This window comes from Moschus berezovskii, chromosome 3 (genome assembly GCF_049115385.1).
Source record: "Moschus berezovskii isolate FMDL1 chromosome 3, NW_MosBer_1.0, whole genome shotgun sequence".
Lineage (NCBI taxonomy): Eukaryota > Metazoa > Chordata > Mammalia > Artiodactyla > Moschidae > Moschus > Moschus berezovskii.
Window position 1 is genome coordinate 63890377 of NC_142462.1, and position 13633 is coordinate 63904009.

A 13633-nucleotide genomic window follows, 5' to 3' on the forward strand; every position below is an offset into this window, starting at 1 on the left:
TTTTTGACTGTGATGGATGATGAAGGGGGTAAAATGCAAATATTCTCTGCTTGCCTCAATGATCCATAGCAAGCACTGTTCTAATTAATCTTGCCAGTGACAAAAGCCATGATCCACAAGAACTTACCTTCTCAGCCAAGCTGCTATTCTGTATCCTGTACAGCTCAGTGCAGAATTCTGTGCTACCTTATAGAGTATAGCTGGTACTGGATGCTCCACCCAGATTCCTTCCTCAAGGATAAAGCATCCTTCTCTCAGCTGTTGGGAATACCGTCTTTTGACAGTTCACATTTGGGTCCCTCACAGAGAAATGCCCTTGGCCACAAAGAACTACCTCACTTAAAGTTAAGCTCCTTCTCAGGGGAGAGCCCACAGTCAATGAGCTTGACTATGGAACAAAGAACCCCTTGCTTCAATACAGAGTATCTCTGAAAGGACATCCCAGCTCCAGAGCTCCTAGAGTCTCTACTGATGCTCAGTTGCATTGAGGGTCAATGTCTCCCTCTTGCTGATCCTCCTTTTCTCACTTCCTTACATATGCACTCTGAAGACCACTTGTCAAATAACCTCTTCATCTCAGAATCTATTTCCATGCAGCCTAATCTAAGACTCAAGTCAATAATTATGAAAGGCAAATACACTAGTATACAGTAATTTTGCTGACTTCACAGATCTTGGTGTCAGTCTTAATCTTCTGTTATAGATGTCAACCTTTTAATCAAGGCAGAGAAAAGATCTAAACTTTAATTCATCACTAAATGACTCCAGTTCCCATTTAATTGCAAAAAAAAATTTAGGAGCCAACTCATTGGTATTATAGGTTACTTTATTTCTATCCTTTCTCCTGAACAATTCTGAATGTTTGGCAAAAATTATTGGATAATTTTGTTACTCAATCATAAGAAATACTCTAGATGAAATTCTAATTGAAAGCATAAGAAGAAAAGGAGAATAAAAATGATTTGTCCACAATAGACCTCTATGTTCCCAAAGATGGGACAAATGTACTTTTGTTGGATTTATAAAGATCCAGGCCTTTTCTGATCAAAATATAAAAGAATTATTAGAACAGCATCTACTTTTTATGTTTTCAATCTCTTAAAATCTCCTTTGGAAAGGAATGAAAGGTTTCCATGGAATCAACTGATTCTTTTATTCTATTCACTCTTCAATCCAAAGAATATGAAAACATCCTAAGTTTTGAGTTCTTTGTTTTTTGGTTTGTTCATTTTTTTTCAGTTTTGTTGTTGTTTTAGTACCACTATTTTGAACAATAGAAATAAAACCAGTTGGTCTGCCTAACTGTAGTCTCATTTGTCTTAGTTAATACAAACTAAGTTACTCTTCTAAACCATATGGACACACAGAAAATTAAATAGATCAGAGTACAACAGCAAATGCTGATGTGTCGTTCTTTTTAAAAGATGTAACTATTATATATAGATATAAGTTGTCACACAGAAAAGAAAGCTTGCCTACAAAAATGCATCTTCTGTTTCCTTTAAGTAGAAATTTCTGACAAGGACAAATAAAATCACTAATTTGACAATGTTTTCCAATAACTGAATGACAAGAATCTATTCCTGTTGCGGATAGGAAGATGCACATGTAGACAAAGATTCATTCTTTTATGTTTCAGGGGGGAAATAAAATAATATGCCTTTTTCTTTCACTCCCAGTGAATTAAACCTATACTAGTATCTCCAGATTTTTCTACAGTTATCCCTCAGCATTCACAGGGAATTGGTTCAAGGACCCACCAAAGACACAAATAACTGAGTATGCTTAACTCTCATAGTGGACCCTCTGTATCCATGGGTGCTGAACCAGCAGATTCAGAACCAGCATAGGTGGAAAGCCAACTGTATATCTGTTGAAAGAAATCTGCTTATAAGTGGACTCGCACAATGCAAACCCATGTTGTTCAAGGGTCAACGGAACTATGTACTTTTATGAATAAAAATGTATTAAATCTTCACATATATAACATATAAATTATATCATTTACTGTGCTAGTAGGTACATTTCAAAACATACAATAACAGAAATATTATGAAAAACAAATTAAATGAAATTAAAATTTTATGTAATACCAGTTTATTAATTAGTGGTCCAAAAATCTTTCCTCACATTAATAACTTCAAAATAAAGATCAATGCAATCAAATATACACCATCTCCTTCAAACTTAGCTTAACATTTATTGATGCTGTGATTCAAAGGTCTGGTACTTAATTCAATTCTGGTTGCCATAATCTAGAAAGAAAATGCTACACAAAGATAAAAAGATCCAAATAGATGAGGCACATTATTGGCTGTGCTTATTAAATCATGAAATTCATTTTGTAATCATTTGAGTGGTTAGTATTATATTTAACCCATGGGGGTTTTTGTAAGAATCTTTGAAAGTTATTTGAACCAAAACTAGATAGCACAATATGCTCATCTACTAAACAAGAAAGACAAGAGCCACAAAAAACTATTATATGTTGAAAGTGAACTAATAAATATGGGCATGATGTTTGACTCCCATTCTTTCTAGAATAGCTGGGAGACTCTTTAGAACCCATGACTATTTGACAAGTGGGCAGTTTAAGGCACTAGTGTTAAACCATGTGATAAATGTTAGAACATTTGTATTTCTTACTTTCCAGAGGAAATTAATTATAAAAAGACTTTGAACATTTTCTTCCCAAACTCTCTGGCAATCCAGGGATAAAATATCTGACCTAAAAAACTGATACTAAGGAATTGCTTTGAGAAGACACCAAAATTTTAACCTAGGTTTTCTTTCAGGCTTTGCTTCAAGCACCTAGATAGTATAACAAGCTGGGTCAGCATATTTCCAGATCAGCACACTGCACATATTTTGTACTCACATGCTCAAAAGTCAAATATACAGTTGACCCTTAAATGACACGGGGGTAAGGGCACCAACTCCCATGCAGTCAAAACTTTCTGACTCTCCAATATCTTAACTACAACAGCCTATTGTTGAATAGAAGCCCTACCAATAACATGAACAGTCAATTAACACATATTTTGTATATGTTTTATACCCTGTATTCTTATAATAAAGAAAGTAGAGAAAATAAAATAGTAAGAAAACCAAATGGAAAATAGATTTAAAATACTATATTTATAGATGGCATAAGTTTACATCATCTGTCTATAAAATAAATTGTCTGTCAGTACCAGACTGAGGGCAGGAGGAGAAGAGGATGACAGAAGATGAGATGGTTCAGTGGCATCACTGACTCAATCGACATGAGTTTGAGCAAACTCTAGGAGATAGTGAAGGACAAGGAAGCCTGGTGTGCTGCAGTGATAGGTCACAAAGAATTGGACACAACATAGTGACTGAATAACAACCTACATTAATACTACATTAAATGACACAAGATACTGTAGTTGTTATACAGAATACTAACACTACAAATCAAAAAGATAATATGAAAAAGAAATTCATATTTACAGGTAGAACAATTCATGCATTCATAATGAAGAAGCAGCAATATGATTATAGTAGCCAGAGTAGCTAGTCTATATGGTAATGAATGAATTGTTATAAAATTTTCATGGCATACAGTATTACAGTCATATTCATATTACTGGAAATATTATAACTTTAAAAAAATACAAAAAATATCTCATACAATTCTTACTGCAAAACAAGTTCACCACAATAGCAACAGGAGGTAGCTATGAAATTATTACATTAGGAATAATGTACTACATACCATGTGGCATGTGGGATCTTAGTTCCCCATCCAGGGATCAAACTCATGAACCCTGCAGTAGAAGCACAGATTCTTAATCACTGGATTATCAAGGAAGTCCCTTTTGTTGCTTGGGCTTCCCTTGTGGCACAGCTGGTAAAGAATCCACTTGCAATGTGGGAGACCTGGGTTTGACCCCTAAGTTGGGAAGATCCTAAGAAGGGTAAGGCTACCTACTCCAGTATTCTGACCTGGAAAACTGCACAGACTGTTTAGTCCATGGGGTCGCAAGAGTTAGACACGACTGAGCGACTTTCACTTCACTTTGTTATTGCTCTTGTTAAGATGGATCTCTTTGCAGCCTCACGGACTGCAGCATGCCAGGCTTCCCTGTCCTTCACTATCTCCTGGAATTTGCTCAAATTCATGTTCATTGAGTCGGTGATGCTCTCTAACCATCTCATTCTCTGTTGCCCCCTTCTCTTCCTGTCCTCAACGTTTCCCAGCATCAGGATCTTTTCCAATGAGTTGGCTCTTCACATCAGGTGGCCAAAGTGTTGGAGCTTCAGCATCAGTCCTTCCAATGAATATTCAGGATTGATTTCCTTTAGGATTGATTGGTTTGATCTCCTTTCAGTACAAGGGACTCTCAAGAGTCTTCTCCAGCACCACAATTGGAAAGCATCAGTTCTTCAGCTATCAGCCTTCTTTATGATCCAACTCTCACATCTGTACATGACTACTGGAAAAACCATAGCTTTGACTGTAGGGACCTTTGTCAGCACAGTGATGTGTCTGCTTTTTAATATGTTGTGAAGTTTGTTATAAATTTACTTCCAAGGAGCAAGCATCTTTTAATTTCATGGCTGCAATCACCATCCACAGTGATTTTGCAGCTCAAGAAAAGAAAATCTGTCACTGCGCCCACTTTTTCCCCTTCTATGTGCCATCAAGTGATGTGACTGGATGCCATAATCCTAGTTTTTTGAATACTGAGTTTCAAGACAACATTTTCACTCTCTTTCACCCTCATCAAGAGGCTCTTTAGTTCCTCTTTGTTGTCGCCATTAGCATTGTATCATCCACATATCCGCATCTGGTTGTTGATATTTCTCCCAGCAATCTTGATTCCAGCTTGTGATTCATCCAGCCCCATATTTCACAGGACGTACTCTGCACAGAAGTTAAATAAGCAGGGTGCTAATATACAGCCTTGTCGTACTCCTTTCCCAGTTTTGACCTAGTCAGTTGTTCCATATATGGTGCTAATCGTTGCTTCCTGAAGGCAATGGCAACCCACTCCAGTACTCTCACCTGGAAAATCCCATGGGCGGAGGAGCCTGGTAGGCTGCAGTCCATGGGGTCGCTAAGAGTCAGACACGACTGAGCAACCTCCCTTTCACTTTTCACTTTCATGCATTGAAGAAGGAAATGGCAACCCACTCCAGTGTTCTTGCCTGGAGAATCCCAGGGACGGGGAGCCTGGTGGGCTTCCATCTATGGGGTCGCACAGAATCAGACACGACTGAAGCGACTTAGCAGCAGCAGCAGCAACTTATATATTGGAGAAGGAAATGGCAACCCACTCCAGTGTTCTTGCCTGAAAAATCCCAAGGACAGAGGTGCTTGGCAGGCTTCAGTCCATGGGGTCACAAAAGAGTCAGACTCCACTTAGCAACTAAACAGTAAAAAACTGCTACTAAAAGTATATTACAATACTAGGAACAGTATGAAAAATCAGTGAGCTATAATTGAAAGAGGTTAAGACCTGGGCCCAAGCCCCACTTTATCCAGCTATAACTGTGAGAGAGAACACTTGTTAGAGCTATTCAATTTTCATAACAGGATAACTATCTTGCTATATCCTGGTCACAGTTCCAAAACATATGACTAGGACTTCAGCCAGAAATTTAGAATACCAGCACTCCAGGTTATCCAGTTCCCTTCCAAATACCTACTCAGAGAAGAAATTTTTAAAGAAGATAGGTCCAAGGCTTTAAAAATTCAATCCTTGGTTAATGTTGAATTACCATAAAGTTACATGTTAGAAACCAACCACATACCATTCTATCACCTTCAGTGAGTTTCAATTAATACTTTGTTCTAACCTTTAACTGATTATTTTAAGAAGTAACCATGTGAAAGTCACAACTGCATTATGTTTTAAAGCTGCTCATACTATCCATTTTGCTAATGAGTTCCTTTTACTGCTAGAAAAGGCTTTGTTTCTCTGAGGAATGAAATGTTTCTACAGTTCTAACAATGAAAATCATCAGAATGTTTTATACATTTTTTAAAAAATAAGTTTTAGAGAGAGAAAAGTAAGTTTATAAAGTAATTTTATTCCTGGTTGTTTATTCCTGCAACCAGGAATAAAAAAAAAAAGGACATAATTTAAAGGACTGTCTCCAACCTGGATGGAAGGACTTTTTTCAGAAGAAACTACACTACACCAGGATGAGAAGACGACGACATCAGAGGTAGACAGCTTGCCCAAGATGCTGGACCTGATTCGTATGATCATTTATAATGTTTTCTTGACTTCTTAGCCCTCTGCATATAAATCAAATGCTTTTCTACCATAGGACTGATCCTACGCTAGTTTTAGAAATTAATCCAATTGTCGGGTTTGTAGACATGTAAAAGCTCATTCTGATTATACAAAAACTCTGTTAGATTTGTGCCATCCTAATGTCCTTAAACCATGGCAACAGTCTGCTTCTAAATTGGAAAATTAAAAACAATAGCTGGAAATCAGAGTCAGGGCTATGGGAAATCCAAGATGGCTGCTTGGCTTTTCCCAGCTCCCTGACAAACCTCATTTTTCACTTGATGGGTTAAAGCCTCCCTGGCTACATAATGAAAAATCACGGAATATTAAGTTTTGTAAATTGTTAAATTAAGTTTCTAGTTTTGTTAATCTCTAGTGTTTACTAAGACTCACTGTTGAGACAGTTCCTTGTTACGTGATACTGCTAAAAGATTTAATTAAGTTATTAAAAAGGACACTCTAGGTTAGTTTCTAAGGCTTATCTCAGTAACCAGTCTTCAGATAAAGGTCGGATGCTCCATAATGTACAACCAGGAGATTAACACCAGACTATAATCATTTTACGAATGAAGTCAGGTGACTTGGGGTATACCAGGCTTTATCTAATGAAAGTTCTTGACTTATAATTCTTATTTTACTAATAACTGCTAGCTATGGCTATATTATTTTCTATGTCACTTGTTTCACTGAGCCTGTGATATAATGCTGAACTGACAGTTCCATATGAGATCAATAATTGTAATAATGTGACTCTGGGTATGGGAAAAAGCAACAAGAGGAAATATTTTCCTGGACCAGGAGGCTAGTAAGACAGTGGTCCAGAGACTATTGCTACTTGCAAGGCCTGGTCCAATTTTAGCACACTGAGTGGCCCATCACTTCCCTAGACCTGGGAATGAGCCTTCCCAGCACCGCGGGACACAATGGCCATGAAATGGTGTCACATGGTCAGATATGTGGCTATGAAGGGACCCTGCTAACTGGAAGTTGGTACTTGCCAGCTGCCTCTACAAAGATTACATCATGACCATTGCAAGCTGCTGACCTTCAACACCCCCTGAAAGAAGTTCAGGGTGAAAATCAGGAATGAGGCACTCTGTGCTATGAAAAAAAAAAAAAAAACTGGCAGAACAGGCCTTCAGATAGTTACATCTTTTCAGAAAAAGGTTTTATGAGTTCCAATTCTTGCATTTTCTCATACCTAGAAAAACACTGACATCATTAATGGTGAAATCTGCTTTGGCTATTAAAAAAAAAATTTTTTTTTTACAATTAAAAGTCAAAATAGAGTAGCTATGGTTCAGACATCCTGGGAAATAACTATTTCCCAGATATCCTGAAAAATTATATTATGGGTGTGATTTCAGATTAGACGCTGTGACCTAATGTAGAACTTAATGCTCCTGTAATGCATTTTTGCTTCTGTACTTTGCTTGCTGCTCATAAAACCAAAATTACTCCATTTTAAGATAAGGTTGTTTTTAAGTAAAGATTCCTAAAATTGTTTTTGAAAAAATAAAAAAAGAAAAGAAAAAAGAAAGAAAGAATGAGAAAAAATGCCATTTAATACATGAACAAATATCAAGAAATATTTGTATTTCCTGCTTCATCAGCAACTGGAAAAGGGTACATGAGAGCAGGATGGATAATTCAAATTGGGTCTTATTAAATTTATTATTAATTAAGTGAAAGATCATTATTCAGTTTCCTCCATATTTCCTCTTCCCAAATAATCAGGCCCAATAACTTACTTTCCCCAATGACAAAGGTTCTAAGATCTCATAAACCTAAGAACTATCTAGAGAATTTCTTTAAGAAATTTACATTTTTAAATAAACTCCCCATGTCACTTGGGAAGCAAGCGAGCCACATAATACATTTTGAGAACCCTCTTGCAGGACTAACTTTCGGATCACTTGAATCAACTCTTGTCACTCATCTCTGGGCTCTCTGTTGTCTCTCTTGATCCCTCTAAAAACCTGGTGACCAACGGTATAAGGAGTATTCTTATGAAGGGTCCTACTAAAGCAGAGAAGATGAAAGGATTACGTCCCTACTTTTATGCGGCACAACCACATTTACCTTAATACATCCTAGTGTTGATAGGCATATTCACAAAGGCTTCGGCACAACCACATTTACCTCAATACATCCTAGTGTTGATAGGCATATTCACAAAGGCTTCACTTTTGACTGTCCGATTGAGGTCACTTATTTTGACTCTCTTGAAAAATGGGAGCTAAAAATGCATTAAAGTAGGTCCAAACACAATCAAATGAAACTGAAGAGCATTACATGGGACCTTTTTCTCAATTGAACCAGTTGCAATCTTTTTTAAAAATATAATCTATTCTACTTTTAAAATTAAGAATTTTCCTTTGAACAGAAAATCTGGCAACCTCCTTGAGTAAAATTATTCTTCCTAAAAGTAAGACCTTTTTGTTATAATTTTTTAAGTATTTATGATGATTTTAAATTCAAACAATACCACTTTCAGAATATCTACAGGCAAGTAACCTGTTGCCATAAAGGACTCAAGGAATAGATTTAAAAACAATCAAAATATTACAGGCAAGAGTAAAGAAACTTTATTGTTGCTCTCCAGCTCACCATTTCATAGATGAACAAATCATTTCATGACAGAAACTGATGTTATACCATAAAGTTCTCTACCTGGACCATCTATATGATTTATCAAAAGAAACATTTGAAAAACTAAACATGACCAATCCCTTACAGTATGCCAACTGAAAATTCACAGTAAATGTCTACATAAAAGGTTCAGGTACTCATTTAAGTTACTAAGGTCAATCTAAAAGTTAGTGCTTTCAAGTTATTTCTTACTTATAAAAACTCTAACCCTACACACATTCTATTATGACTAAATTAACTTCAAATAAAAAGCATTTCCAAAGAACAAGTTGAGATATCCAAACCACAAATTCAGAGTCTGAAAAATGAGTGATTTTACTCAGAAAATGACCAGATAGAAATTCTTTAAGTCTTTAGATTTGAGAGAAATCAAGCTAAGACCAGTTGGGGCATGATTCACTCTCCTATGCTACTTGCATTTTCTATCTGTTATGTTTTTAATTTTATAAATTTCAGGCTGTCTCCATGGTTATCAGTGCTTAATCACAACGAGCACCTGGTCTATACATAGGAATTAATATTTCCCTATGAACTGTACATACTAACTTGCTCAAAACCTCTCTATACTTTCACAATGATGAAGTTTTTCACTTCTAAGCAAATATTTTCAAAAGTTTCTTTTTATTTTCTTTTCTTCCTTTTTAAATTTTGTATACTATATGGACTCCAGTAATATCATGATAGTTAAGATTTGCCAACACATCACAATCTGTGTTATTTTACATATGATGTCTGTGCCCATCAGTAAGTATTCTTCTGAGATTCAGTCAGATATACCTTAATTTTTAAAAACTATTTTTTGTATATACCTATAAAAGTCAAAATCAATTAACAAACTAGGTGAATACCGGTATTCATTCATTCACCAAACTAGAGCCAAGAGGGAAGAATATAAACACCAACAACTCCTCAGCGACTCACCACAGTTAGGTTTCCTAAGCAACACTGGAACACGTTATTTCTAAGAAAATTAAAATGCAGTTTGATGTTGTGGACATTTTCCACATGGAAGCATGTGGGCAATGATTAAGAGGCAGACTTTGTCAAATTTCCTAGATTCGTATCCTAACTCACTTAGGTAACCTTCAGTTCAGTTCAGTTCAGTCGCTCAGTCGTGTCCGACTCTTTGTGACCCCATGAATCACAGCACACCAGGCCTCCCTGTCCATCACCAACTCCCGGAGTTCACTCAAACTCATGTCCATCGAGTCGGTGATGCCATCCAGCCGTCTCATTCTCTGTCGTCCCCTTCTCCTCCTGCCCCCAATCCCTCCCAGCATCAGTCTTTTCCAGTGAGTCAACTCATCGCATGAGGTGGCCAAAGTATTGGAGTTTCAGCTTTAGCATCAGTCCTTCCAATGAACACCCAGGATTGATTTTCTTTAGAATGGACTGATTGGATCTCCTTGCAGTCCAAGGGACTCTCAAGAGGCTTCTCCAGCACCTGCAGCCATGATATTAAAAGACGCTTACTCCTGGGAAGGAAAGTTATGACCAACCTAGATAGTATATTAAAAAGCAGAGACATTACTTTGCCAACAAAGGTCCATCTAATCAAGGCTATGGTTTTTCCAGTGGTCATGTATGGATGTGAGAGTAGGTAACCTTAGACAAATTATTTAACCATGCCTCAGTTTCCACATCTGTATCAGGGGATAATAATAGTATTTCCCTCAGAGGATTATTTTAGGGACTAAAAGGATCTACATTGATTAATGTGTAGAATAGCTCCTGACACATATTAGTTACCATTTAAGCATTTATTAAATATAAATCAATCAAAGTCTTACCCCATGTATCATGAAAACATGCTAAGAAAATCTTTTTTTTCCATTAGAAATATTTTTTTCACCCTCCCATAAGGAAACATAGTCCTGACTTTAAATTTTCTTATGCAATACTTAAATGTTATCTGATCAGCTAGTCCCATATCTATGACAGTTCTAGACACTGACCATATTGAGCATTTTATATATCACTTCATTTAATCAACAATGGAAATCCTACAAAAGATTGGTGATTTTCCCATTACAGATGAGAAAACTCAGGTTTAAAGAAGTTAGATTAATTTGCACAAATTCACTGAGTTGGTATGTGGCAGAGATGGGTCAGCAGATGACATCTCCAAAGTCAATGTTTTTAATCAGTCCATTACCATGGATAAAGTACTACATAAAAAGATAATTTCACAGGACTTCCCTGGTGGTACAGTGGCTAAGAGTCCACACTCTCAATACTGGGGGCCCCGGTTCAATCTCTGGTCAGGGACTTAGATCCCACATGCCACAGCTAAGAGCATGGTGCAACAAAGACCAAAGATCCTGTATGCTGCAACTAAGATCCAGCACACAAACGAATGTTTTTTTAAAAGAGATAATGTCACAAATTTTCAAAACTATAAATTTGTTCCATCCAGGTATTCTTAGCCTGCTCCTGGAACCCCAGCAATGTAAAATTTGAATTTGTCAGTGCCTGCGGGCATGGTTCCTCTGCTTCCTGAAAACCACAGACTAGTGTATGTGATTGATTCTCACAGATTACTAAGGTTCTTTGGTGGAAATCAAGCCTATATTGGCAACAGACTCTAGATGGTGCCTGGAACCATATGAAAAATGATCTTTTGCAGCTTGGTCATACATGTCTGTAAAATGCTGGCACTGGAGTGTTCAGACTCAGCAGGAGTTTTTTCTGAAGCAGCTGAACAGCTTTGAAAAGTGCAGTTTATCTCATCCTGTTAGCCTAATGATTAGTCAGTTCTAATGCAGCAGTCTCAGTGATGAATGTCCTATTACTGATGAGAAATACTGACTAACTCTGGGATGGCCTTTTTTAATTCTGAAGCTCCAATAAAATGTCTCCACTCACTCAGCTGGGCTCAATCACTAATGAGGAAGTCTGGGTTTTATGAACTTCCTGACACACACCAGTCACTGCAATATCTTGATGTCAGCCTATCCCGCCTTCCCTGATGGATCCCAGAAGCCCCTTCCTTCAGGGACTACCAATGACCCACTTCTAACAGTTAAAATAAGCAGAAGCAACTTCTTCAATCTTCTCTGAAACCACCTATCAGTAACAGTTCAGTTCAGTTCAGTTCAGTCGCTCAGTCGAGTCCAACTCTCCGCGACCCCATGAATCACAGCACGCCAGGCCTTCCTGTCCATCACCAACTCCCGGAGTTCACTCAAACTCATGTCCACAGAGTCGGCGATGCCATCCAGCCATCTCATTCTCTGTCGTCCCCTTCTCCTCCCGCCCCCAACCTTTCCCACCATCAGAGTCTTTTCCAGTGAGTCAACTCGTCGCATGAGATGGCCAAAGTATTACAGTTTCAGCTTTAGCATCAGTTCTTCCAATGAACACCCAGGATTGATCTCCTTTAGAATGGACTGGTTGGATCTCCTCGCAGTATAAGGGACTCTTAAGAGTCTTCTCCAACACCACAGTTCAAAAGCATCAATTCTTCGGCGATCAGCTTTCTTCACAGTCCAACTCTCACATCCATACATGACCACGGGAAAAACCATAGCCTTGACTAGACGGACCTTTGTTGGCAAAGTAATGTCTCCGCTTTTTAATATACTATCAAGGTTGGTTATAACTTTCCTTCCAAGGAGTAAGCGTCTTTTAATTTCATGGCTGCAATCAGCATCTGCAGTGATTTTGGAGCCCAAAAAAATAAAGTCTGACACTGTTTCCACTGTTTTTCCATCTATTTCCCATGAAGGGATGGGACCAGATGCCATGATCTTTGTTTTCTGAATGTTGAGCTTCAAGCCAACCTTTTCACTCTCCTCTTTCACTTTCATCAAGAGGCTTTTGAGTTCCTCTTCACTTTCTGCCATAAGGGTAGTGTCATCTGCATATCTGAGGTTATTGATATTTCTCCCAGCAATCTTGATTCCAGCTTGTGCTTCTTCCAGCCCAGTGTTCCTCATGATGTACTCTGCATATAAGTTAAATAAGCAAGGTGACAATATACAGCCTTGACGTACTCCACGTGAAATTTTGCCCTTTACCACTCGGATGTGTGTCTAAAGTAATGTTCTTTGTCTCTGAGTATCATTACCCAGCAGTGACCTCTTCTGTTTCAGTGAAGGATGGTATAAGCTTAGGTTCTCCTAAACTGAAAGACTAAATTCTGGATCTGATAACACTAGATATTTAATGCCGAAAGAGGAACTATATAGAAGCCTGCAGGAGCATTCAGACAACTTGGGCAGGAGGTGGGGGTATGGAACATGGCACTGCTTCAGAAGAGCTGTGGTTCATGTTGCTACCAGAGATGTTCACAAGCAGAACCTGTAGCCAGCAGACGCTTGGCACAGAAGAAGCCTCTGATCTCTGTAGCACTGCTAAGGAAATGATCATCTCTTTTAGAAGAAGATAGCACTCATTGTCCTTGTCAGTGATCTAGACAAAACATCTAAATCTGAGTTACAGTTAGGAAATAATAGTTCGTTGAGATAGTTTACAGGCACCTCAGAAATAGAAAAACTTCAGGTCAAATGAATAGAGGTTATCATTATACTCACTGTATCTCAGAAATTAATCCCTGCCTCTACATCACTTGGGGGCTTCCCTGGTGGCTCAGAGGGTAAAAGCATCTGCTTGCATTGCGGGAGACCTGGGTTCGATCCCTGGGTCAGGAAGATCCCCTGGAGAAGGAAATGGCAACCTACTCCAGTATTCTTGCCTGGAAAATCCAATGG